The sequence below is a fragment of the Ranitomeya imitator genome, chromosome 8 (genome assembly GCF_032444005.1).
Source record: "Ranitomeya imitator isolate aRanImi1 chromosome 8, aRanImi1.pri, whole genome shotgun sequence".
In the NCBI taxonomy this organism is placed as follows: Eukaryota; Metazoa; Chordata; class Amphibia; order Anura; family Dendrobatidae; genus Ranitomeya; species Ranitomeya imitator.
This window is the reverse complement of record NC_091289.1, coordinates 54,336,914-54,347,932: the sequence shown is the minus strand read 5'-3', so window position 1 is coordinate 54,347,932 and position 11,019 is coordinate 54,336,914.

The window sequence follows — 11,019 nt, the reverse complement described above, 5'->3', positions numbered from 1 at the left end:
ACAGCTAGAAGACATGAGGGATGAAAAACTGGAGAAAGTAGAGAAGTATGCTTAATAGTCACACACTGAAAATTCACATCTCACTGTAGACAGACAACATACAGACATTTCATATACTGTACACATAGACACACTATATACTCACAATATATATATTAGATTCCTTGATAGGGCGTTGATCCAGGGAACTAGTCTGATTGCCGTATGTGGAGTCAGGAAGGAATTTTTTTCCCCAATGTGGAGCTTACTCTTTGCCACATGGGTTTTTTTTGCATTCCTTTGGATCAACATGTTAGGGCATGTTAGGTTAGGCTATGGGTTGAACTAGATGGACTTAAAGTCTTCCTTCAACCTTAATAACTATGTTACTATGTTATTTTCTCACACTTGTACTTTATAGTGGTAACCTCCCTTAGTATGCCCAGAGGAAGGGCAGTACAGCAGTCATGGTTTCCCTACAGGTTTCCACCACTGGGGGTTTTCCTGTCCTGAGTGTTGCTGTACGCTCTTTGTGAGTGATGGGAGGTAACCAGCACATATAAAGCATATAATAAACTTCACACTATTTAAACTCTCCATGATGTGTCTGAGTGTTTATTTGATACTTTTATGCGTGGACAGGACCGCCATCAGGGCATTACTGCCCTCACTGTAGTGAGGGACCCGGTGAGGGTGTACATCAAGAAGGAAACAACACGTGCCACCTAGTGAGCACTTACAGTACTTGTGCTGTCATAGTACGGGACTACTGTTATACACAGGAATAATTGAAAGTATATAAAGGATATTATAAATCCAGCCGATAAGCATACATCACCTCAAAAGAGGGGAAAATAACCACAGCAGACAAAAAGTTATCAGTATAACTCAAGTACATCCATAGTTTCTCTATGTATACTTATCCTAATAGAGGTAATTTGTAATGGTAGCTCATATGGATATATCTAAAGTGCATATTGCATCAATGCATATTCCTCTGAGGACATAGCTTACCCGTATTAAAGGTGCAAGTGCAGACTAGTGATCCCCAGGGTCCGCCCCGACGCGGGTTTTGAGTACGCTTTCTCACAGGGGTATAACATTTGGAATGTCATGCCTGCTTTTAAGTGTATGGGGATGATTGGTCTCCAGTGTGCCAGCGTGTGCGGTCAGAGACCTGCGCCGGAAGTACCCGTCACCTGATCAGCCTCTCTGGATCCTCGCACGTCCGTATGCAACCATACAGCTCTGGCAAAAATTAAGAGGCCACCACATCGAAACCCCCATCATGGGCAGCCCAATCTCCAGACCTGAAACCCATTGAAAACCTCTGGAATGTAATCAAGAGAATGATGGATAGTCACAAGCCATCAAACAAAGATGAACTGCTTACATTTTTGCTCCAGAAGCAGTGTGAAAGACTCGTGGAAAGAATGCCAAGATGCATGAAAGCTGTGATTGCAATCATGGTTATTCCACAAAATATTGATTTCTGAACTCCTCCTGAGTTAAACATTAGTATTGTTGTTTCTAAATGATTATGAACTTGTTTTCTTTGCATTATTTGAGGTATTTGAGCACTGTTTTTTTTTTACATTTTGACCATTTCTCCTTTTCAGAAAAAAAATACAAAATTTATTACTTGGAAATTCGGACACATGTTGTCGGAAGTTTATGGACTTAACCCCTTAAGCCCCGAGGGTGGTTTGCACATTAATGACCGGGCCAATTTTTACAATTCTGACCACTGTTCCTTTATGAGGTTATAACTCTGGAACACTTCAACGGATCTTGGCGATTCTGACATTGTTTTCTCGTGATATATTGTACTTCATGACAGTGGTAAAATTTGTTCGATATAACATGCGTTTATTTGTGAAAAAACGGAAATTTGGCAAAAATTTTGAACATTTTGCAATTTTCCAACTTTGAATTTTTATGCCCTTAAGTCACAGAGATATGTCACACAAAATAATTTATAAGTAACATTTTACTTTACATCAGCACAATTTTGGAACCAAATTTTTTTTTTGTTAGGGAGTTACAAGGGTTAAAAGTTGACCAGCAATTTCTCATTTTTACAACACCAATATTTTTTAGGGACCACATCACATTTGAAGTCATTTTGAGGGGTCTATATGATAGAAAATAACCAAGTGTGACACCTTTCTAAAAACTGCACCCCTCAAGGTACTCAAAACCACATTCAAGAAGTGTATTAACCCTTCAGGTGTTTTACAGGAATTTTTGGAATGTTTAAATAAAAATGAACATTTAACTTTTTTTCACAAAAAATTTACTTCAGCTCCAATTTGTTTTATTTTACCAAGGGTAACAGGAGAAAATGGACCCCAAACGTTGTTGTACAATTTGTCCTGAGTACGCTGATACCCCATATGTGGGAGTAAACCACTGTTTGGGCGCATGGCAGAGCTTGGAAGGGAAGGAGCGCCGTTTGACTTATCAATGCAAAATTGACTGGAATTGAGATGGGACGCCATGTCGCGTTTGGAGAGCCCCTGATGTGCCTAAACATTGAAACCCCCCACAAGTGACATCATTTTGGAAAGTAGACCCCCTAAGAAACTTATCTAGATGTGTGGTGAGCACTTTGACCCAACAAGTGCTTCACAGAAGTTTATAATGCAGAGCCGTAAAAATAAAAAATCATATTTTTTCACAAAAATGATCTTTCGCCCCCAATTTTTTATTTTCCCAAGGGTAAGAGAAGAAATTAGACCACAAAAGTTGTTGTGCAATTTGTCCTGAGTACGCCGATACCCCATATGTGGGGGTAAACCACTGTTTGGGCGCATAGCAGAGCACGGAAGGGAAGGAGCGCCATTTGACTTTTCAATGCAAAATTGACTGGAATTAAGATGGGACGCCATGTTGCGTTTGGAGAACCACTGATGTGCCTAAGCATTGAAACCCCCCACAAGTGACACCATTTTGGAAAGTAGACCCCTTAAGGAACTTTAATCCAAAACTAGGCCTAAATGAAAAACGGCACTTCCATAAGTGCATAATCTATCAGAAAAAAACAACCGGAAGCTTTATGCCAATAAAAGTACCAATATTTTATTAATCACAAAAAAGATAAAACCTTGACAAGTCTCATAGTAGCCAGTGGTGAGACATGTGACAGAATAATACTGTCTGCATACAGGAATATACCACAGAATCAAGTAATGCACACAGAAATGCCTAAGATAATTGCCAAACAATTATATAATAATAGGGTATATAGCAAGATAACAATAAAGCACCTACATATTAATAAATGTCTTATCATACAAAGCCCACGAATAATAATGTATTGCTACATCAGTATATATCTATTAATGCTAAAAAGTCATGTGCCTTAATGGCAAAAAGAAGCATATAATATATACAAAACAGCTAACAACAATAAAGAAAAAGGAGGGCAAATATATGTAAAAATGTCCCAAATGTCTGTAAATGATCTATGGAGTCTCAATAGACTATTATTAATAGAGGGAAGGGTTAACTCCGTATAATTCAGTGTATAGACATAGTGCCTATAAGAAAAAAGGAACCCTATCCTTTTAAACAGGACATTGAACACATTGCACCGCTAGTAAAAGGTGCATATAGTGCATATAGAAGGCATAAGAGGTAGTGTAGGTATATTACCTGAACATGCAGCTCAGTAGAAGGACCCCGACTCGCGTTTCGCGTGATGCTTCATCCAGGGGGATAGTCACAGCACATAGTGGCTGTTGTACAGTTTATATCCACAGTGAGGAGATTGGAACAAAACAAAATCCTCTAAACTGCATGCTCGCAAACGCCAGAAGCCTGACAAACAAGATGGAAGAACTAGAAGCAGAAATATCTACAGGTAACTTTGACATAGTGGGAATAACCGAGACATGGTTAGATGAAAGCTATGACTGGGCAGTTAACTTACAGGGTTACAGTCTGTTTAGAAAGGATCGTAAAAATCGGAGAGGAGGAGGGGTTTGTCTCTATGTAAAGTCTTGTCTAAAGTCCACTTTAAGGGAGGATATTAGCGAAGGGAATGAGGATGTCGAGTCCATATGGGTTGAAATTCATGGAGGGAAAAATGGTAACAAAATTCTCATTGGGGTCTGTTACAAACCCCCAAATATAACAGAAAGCATGGAAAGTCTACTTCTAAAGCAGATAGATGAAGCTGCAACCCATAATGAGGTCCTGGTTATGGGGGACTTTAACTACCCGGATATTAACTGGAAAACAGAAACCTGTGAAACCCATAAAGGCAACAGGTTTCTGCTAATAACCAAGAAAAATTATCTTTCACAATTGGTGCAGAATCCAACCAGAGGAGCAGCACTTTTAGACCTAATACTATCTAATAGACCTGACAGAATAACAAATCTGCAGGTGGTTGGGCATTTAGGAAATAGCAACCACAATATTGTGCAGTTTCACCTGTCTTTCACTAGGGGGACTTGTCAGGGAGTCACAAAAACATTGAACTTTAGGAAGGCAAAGTTTGAACAGCTTAGAGATGCCCTTAATCTGGTAGACTGGGACAATATCCTCAGAAATAAGAATACAGATAATAAATGGGAAATGTTTAAGAACATCCTAAATAGGCAGTGTAAGCGGTTTATACCTTGTGGGAATAAAAGGACTAGAAATAGGAAAAACCCAATGTGGCTAAACAAAGAAGTAAGACAGGCAATTAACAGTAAAAAGAAAGCATTTGCACTACTAAAGCAGGATGGCACCATTGAAGCTCTAAAAAACTATAGGGAGAAAAATACTTTATCTAAAAAACTAATTAAAGCTGCCAAAAAGGAAACAGAGAAGCACATTGCTAAGGAGAGTAAAACTAATCCCAAACTGTTCTTCAACTATATCAATAGTAAAAGAATAAAAACTGAAAATGTAGGCCCCTTAAAAAATAGTGAGGAAAGAATGGTTGTAGATGACGAGGAAAAAGCTAACATATTAAACACCTTCTTCTCCACGGTATTCACGGTGGAAAATGAAATGCTAGGTGAAATCCCAAGAAACAATGAAAACCCTATATTAAGGGTCACCAATCTAACCCAAGAAGAGGTGCGAAACCGGCTAAATAAGATTAAAATAGATAAATCTCCGGGTCCCGATGGCATACACCCACGAGTACTAAGAGAACTAAGTAATGTAATAGATAAACCATTATTTCTTATTTTTAGTGACTCTATAGCGACAGGGTCTGTTCCGCAGGACTGGCGCATAGCAAATGTGGTGCCAATATTCAAAAAGGGCTCTAAAAGTGAACCTGGAAATTATAGGCCAGTAAGTCTAACCTCTATTGTTGGTAAAATATTTGAAGGGTTTCTGAGGGATGTTATTCTGGATTATCTCAATGAGAATAACTGTTTAACTCCATATCAGCATGGGTTTATGAGAAATCGCTCCTGTCAAACCAATCTAATCAGTTTTTATGAAGAGGTAAGCTATAGGCTGGACCACGGTGAGTCATTGGACGTGGTATATCTCGATTTTTCCAAAGCGTTTGATACCGTGCCGCACAAGAGGTTGGTACACAAAATGAGAATGCTTGGTCTGGGGGAAAATGTGTGTAAATGGGTTAGTAACTGGCTTAGTGATAGAAAGCAGAGGGTGGTTATAAATGGTATAGTCTCTAACTGGGTCGCTGTGACCAGTGGGGTACCGCAGGGGTCAGTATTGGGACCTGTTCTCTTCAACATATTCATTAATGATCTGGTAGAAGGTTTACACAGTAAAATATCAATATTTGCAGATGATACAAAACTATGTAAAGCAGTTAATACAAGAGAAGATAGTATTCTGCTACAGATGGATCTGGATAAGTTGGAAACTTGGGCTGAAAGGTGGCAGATGAGGTTTAACAATGATAAATGTAAGGTTATACACATGGGAAGAGGGAATCAATATCACCATTACACACTGAACGGGAAACCACTGGGTAAATCTGACAGGGAGAAGGACTTGGGGATCCTAGTTAATGATAAACTTACCTGGAGCAGCCAGTGCCAGGCAGCAGCTGCCAAGGCAAACAGGATCATGGGGTGCATTAAAAGAGGTCTGAATACACATGATGAGAGCATTATACTGCCTCTGTACAAATCCCTAGTTAGACCGCACATGGAGTACTGTGTCCAGTTTTGGGCACCGGTGCTCAGGAAGGATATAATGGAACTAGAGAGAGTACAAAGGAGGGCAACAAAATTAATAAAGGGGATGGGAGAACTACAATACCCAGATAGATTAGCGAAATTAGGATTATTTAGTCTAGAAAAAAGACGACTGAGGGGCGATCTAATAACCATGTATAAGTATATAAGGGGACAATACAAATATCTCGCTGAGGATCTGTTTATACCAAGGAAGGTGACGGGCACAAGGGGGCATTCTTTGCGTCTGGAGGAGAGAAGGTTTTTCCACCAACATAGAAGAGGATTCTTTACTGTTAGGGCAGTGAGAATCTGGAATTGCTTGCCTGAGGAGGTGGTGATGGCGAACTCAGTCGAGGGGTTCAAGAGAGGCCTGGATGTCTTCCTGGAGCAGAACAATATTGTATCATACAATTATTAGGTTCTGTAGAAGGACGTAGATCTGGGTATTTATTATGATGGAATATAGGCTGAACTGGATGGACAAATGTCTTTTTTCGGCCTTACTAACTATGTTACTATGTTACTATGTTACTATGTTACTATATAGTGGGTGCAATCAGTGGTGGCAGCGGTTTGTCATGGCGCTTGCTTCAACACGCCGGCTCGGACGTCACTGCCGGTCGGCGTCACATGAGGCCTGTCCAATCCCCTAACCGACGCGTCAGGGCAGGGGGCGGAGTCAGCCACACTACAGACGCGTCTCCACAGTAACCCGAAACCGGAAGTATCCGCAAGCGCTCACCGCAAGATGGTAAATACAGCTGGGATACTTCAAGGATATGCAGCGCCTGCACACAGAGTGTCTGAGTGATAGAACAAAGTGAAAGGGTGCATAGCAAGTGTGTCAGTGCGAGATTACATACAATACAAGAGGGAACACTATATACATAATAAAAAATGTATTAAAAACAACACTGTTGTCATGTGTCAGTATAAGTAAACGCTATATGCCTCTAAAAGTGAAAGGTACTATTAGTTACCTCCATAGGGGACTAATGATAATAAAGTGTACTGTTCCGGAAAGTCAATAGACTGGTATCAACTGTATAAGAATTATCAATTTAAAAAATATAATATATATATATATATGTATAAAGTGCCAATATGCTATTTATTACACACTAGTGGTTACTGTGGCAATAATGTGAAAATGCCCTATAAAGTATAAACATAAAGAGTGGTATATATTAACATGTATAATGGTGATATATATATATATATATATGTATATATATATATATATATATATATACATATATATATATATCAATATAAGATACATAAAAATAATTGTGAATATAAGGCAGAGAGGAACAATTATATCATATATGAACAAATTCTTTATAGACAGATACATAAAATACAATATATAAAACAAAGAAGGAAGATTCTTGATAGAAGCAGGTCCCAGATCTGGAAAGAAGTATCCTAAGGTATCAAAGCCAGAACACTGTGTAGGTCAAATCAGATATATGGAAACAATATCAGGAGCTAAAAACTCATTCAGACCACCCTTAAGGAACTTATCTAGATGTGTGGTGAGCACTTTGACCCAACAAGTGCTTCACAGAAGTTTATAATGCAGAGCCGTAAAAATAAAAAATCATATTTTTTCACAAAAATGATCTTTTCGCCCCCAATTTTTCATTTTCCCAAGGGTAAGAGAAGAAATTGGACCCCAAAAGTTGTTGTACAATTTGTCCTGAGTACGCTGATACCCGATATGTGGGGGTAAACAACTGTTTGGGCGCATGGCAGAGCTCGGAAGGGAAGGAGCGCCGTTTGACTTTTCAATGCAAAATTGACTGGAATTGAGATGGTACACCATGTCGCGTTTGGAGAGCCCCTGATGTGCCTAAACATTAAAACCCCCCACAAGTGACACCATTTTGGAAAGTAGACCCCCTAAGGAACTTATCTAGATGTGTTTTGAGAGCTTTGAACCCCCAAGTGTTTCACTACAGTTTATAAAGCAGAGCCGTGAAAATAAAAATTCATTTTTTAGCCCCCAGTTTTGTATTTTCACAAGGGTAACAAGATAAATTGGACCCCAAAAGTTGTTGTCCAATTTTGTGCTGAGTACGCTGATACCCCATATGTGGGGGGAACCACTGTTTGGGCACATGGCAGAGCTCAGAAGGGAAGGAGCGCCATTTGGAATGCAGACTTAGATGGATTGGTCTGCAGACGTCACATTGCATTTGCAGAGCCCCTGATGTACCCAAACAGTAGAAACACCCCACAAGTGACCCCATATTGGAAACTAGACCTCCCAAGGAACTTATCTTGATGTGTTATGAGAACTTTGAACCCCCAAGTGTTTCACTACAGTTTATAACGCAGAGCCGTGAAAATGAAAATTTTATTTTTTTTTCACAAAAATTATTTTTTAGCCGGGGGTTAATGTGCCGGGGGCGGTCCGTGACCGCTCCTGGCACATAGTGCCGGATGTCAGCTGTGATAGGCAGCTGACCCCCGGCCGCGATTGGCCGCGCTTCCCCCGTGAGCGCGGCCGATCGCATATGACGTACTATCCCGTCACTGGGAATTAAGTCCCAGGGCACCTTGATGGGATAGTACGTCATATGGGATTAAGGGGTTAAAGAACAATTTACATTTTACTCAAAAATATACCTATAAATATAAGAATCAGAGAAACTGAAAATGTTGCAGTGATCTCTTAATTTTTGCCAGAGCTGTATATATTTGTTACAGTCAGGTCCCCTACTGTATGACAATAAGAATAGAAGAATATTTTGGTGGCCTCTGGATCAGGCCTCTATAACACACTAGATGCTACAAATTTTAAAGTCAGGTCCCATAATGTATCACACAGGAACAGAAGCATAGCAAACTATTTTAAAGTCAGTTCCCCAACTGTATGACACTAGGAACAGAAGAATTTTTGTGCTCTCTGGATCAGGCCTCTATAACACACTAGATGCTACAAACTATTTTATAGTCAGGTCTCCTACTGTATGACACTAAGAACAGAAGACCTCTGGATCAGGCTTCTATAACACACTAAATGCTAAAAACTATTTTACAGTCAGGTCTCCTACTGTATGACACTAAGAACAGAAGAATTTTTTGGTGGCCTCTGCATCAGGCCTCTATAACACACTAGATGCTACAAACTATATTAACCCCTATTCGGCATCGGGCGTAACAGTACACCGATATCGGACACCCTCCCTTTGATGTGGACTCCGGCAGTGAGCCCACATCTTTCCCGTCACATGTCAGCTGTTTTGAACAGCTGAACTGCTGTTTTGAACAGCTGACATGTGCCCGGAACATCCGCGGGTAGAATCTCTATTAACCAGTTAAATGCCGCTGTCAAACAATGACAGCAGCATTTAACAAGCGCTTCCAGCAATCGCGCCGGAAATCAGCGCATTGTTGACCCCATCACATGATTGTGGGTCACTGATGGGTTGGCATGACAACCAGAGGTCTCCTGCAGACCTCTATGGTTGTCCCTGCTGGATGGCTATGAGCGCCGCCCGGTGGTTGGCGCTCATAGCAAGTGAGTAATTCTGCTACATACAGGGGATCTGTTCATCGCCTGTATGTAGCAGTGCCGATATGGTTATGGTAGCTTCTAGTCACCCATGGAGACTACTGAAGCATGCTAAAAGTAAAAAAAAATAAGTTTTAAAAAAATAAAAAAATATAAAAGTTCAAATCACCCCCCTTTCGCTCCATTCAAAATAAAGCTGTAATGTGCTGCTGCAGTGCAGTATAGAGCAACCTAAAAGGAGGTTGTACACACAGCGCAGCAACACTGAACAACAACACAGGTGTCACAGCTAATGAAAGAGACATCAGACAAGCCAAGGTCATACATGGAGATAGCAGCGCGGTACAGAAGGGGCGAGCAGAGAATAGTCGGGGACAAGCAAGACCTCAGAGCCTACCGGGAACGTGGTAACCAAAACGTGAGACGAAAGACGGAGTCAGGGTACAGGCCAAGTCATAAATGGGTGCAGGCAGTCAGAGGCAAAGAGGAACACTAGTACAGGGATCCAGGTCAGGTGCTCAAACCATGTAACATGAACTATAGCTGACACTGGCCCACAGGCTGCAGAGGACTTAAATAGCTCAGCCAGCTTCAGAGTGAGGCAGAGAGGATTAACTCCCACATAACCAGTCCAGAGACAAGAGAGCTGAATATAATCTCAGAACTGGATCATGACAGTACCCCCCTCTCAATGGGGGGCCACTGGACCCCCAGGCTTCTCTGGATAACGAGCATGAAAGGCCCGGACCAGCCGATCTGCATGGACCAAACGCGCCGGCACCCACGACCGGTCCTCAGGACCGTAACCCCTCCAATGGACCAAGTACTGCAGTGAACGGCGGAGCATATGAGAATCCACCACCCGTTCCACCTCATACTCAGTCTGGCCATCAACCACAACAGGCGGAGGGTGCGCGGGAGACCCACCTGAGGAAGGCACTGACGGCTTCAGAAGCGCCTTATGGAATACATTGGGGATCCGCAACGACGGAAGCAAGCACAGACGGAAGGACACAGGATTAACCACCTCCAAAATTTCATCTTTCAGCTTAGCAGAGGGAATCCTCAATCTAATATTCTTAGTGGATAACCATACCTTATCCCCCAGCTGGTAAGTCGGCCCCACAGAACGTCATTTATCGGCAAAAAATTTATACTTGCCCTGAGCCTCCCCTATGTTTCTCTGAACCTCCCTCCAGAGCTCTCCTAACTGCAGAAAGGCTGAATCAGCCCCTGGACACCCCAAATCCAGCCGGGAAAACTCACCAAAGTGAGGGTTAAACCCATAGTTGCAGAAGAACGGGGACGTACCAGTGGACTGATTGACACAATTATTAAGAGCAAATTCTGCCA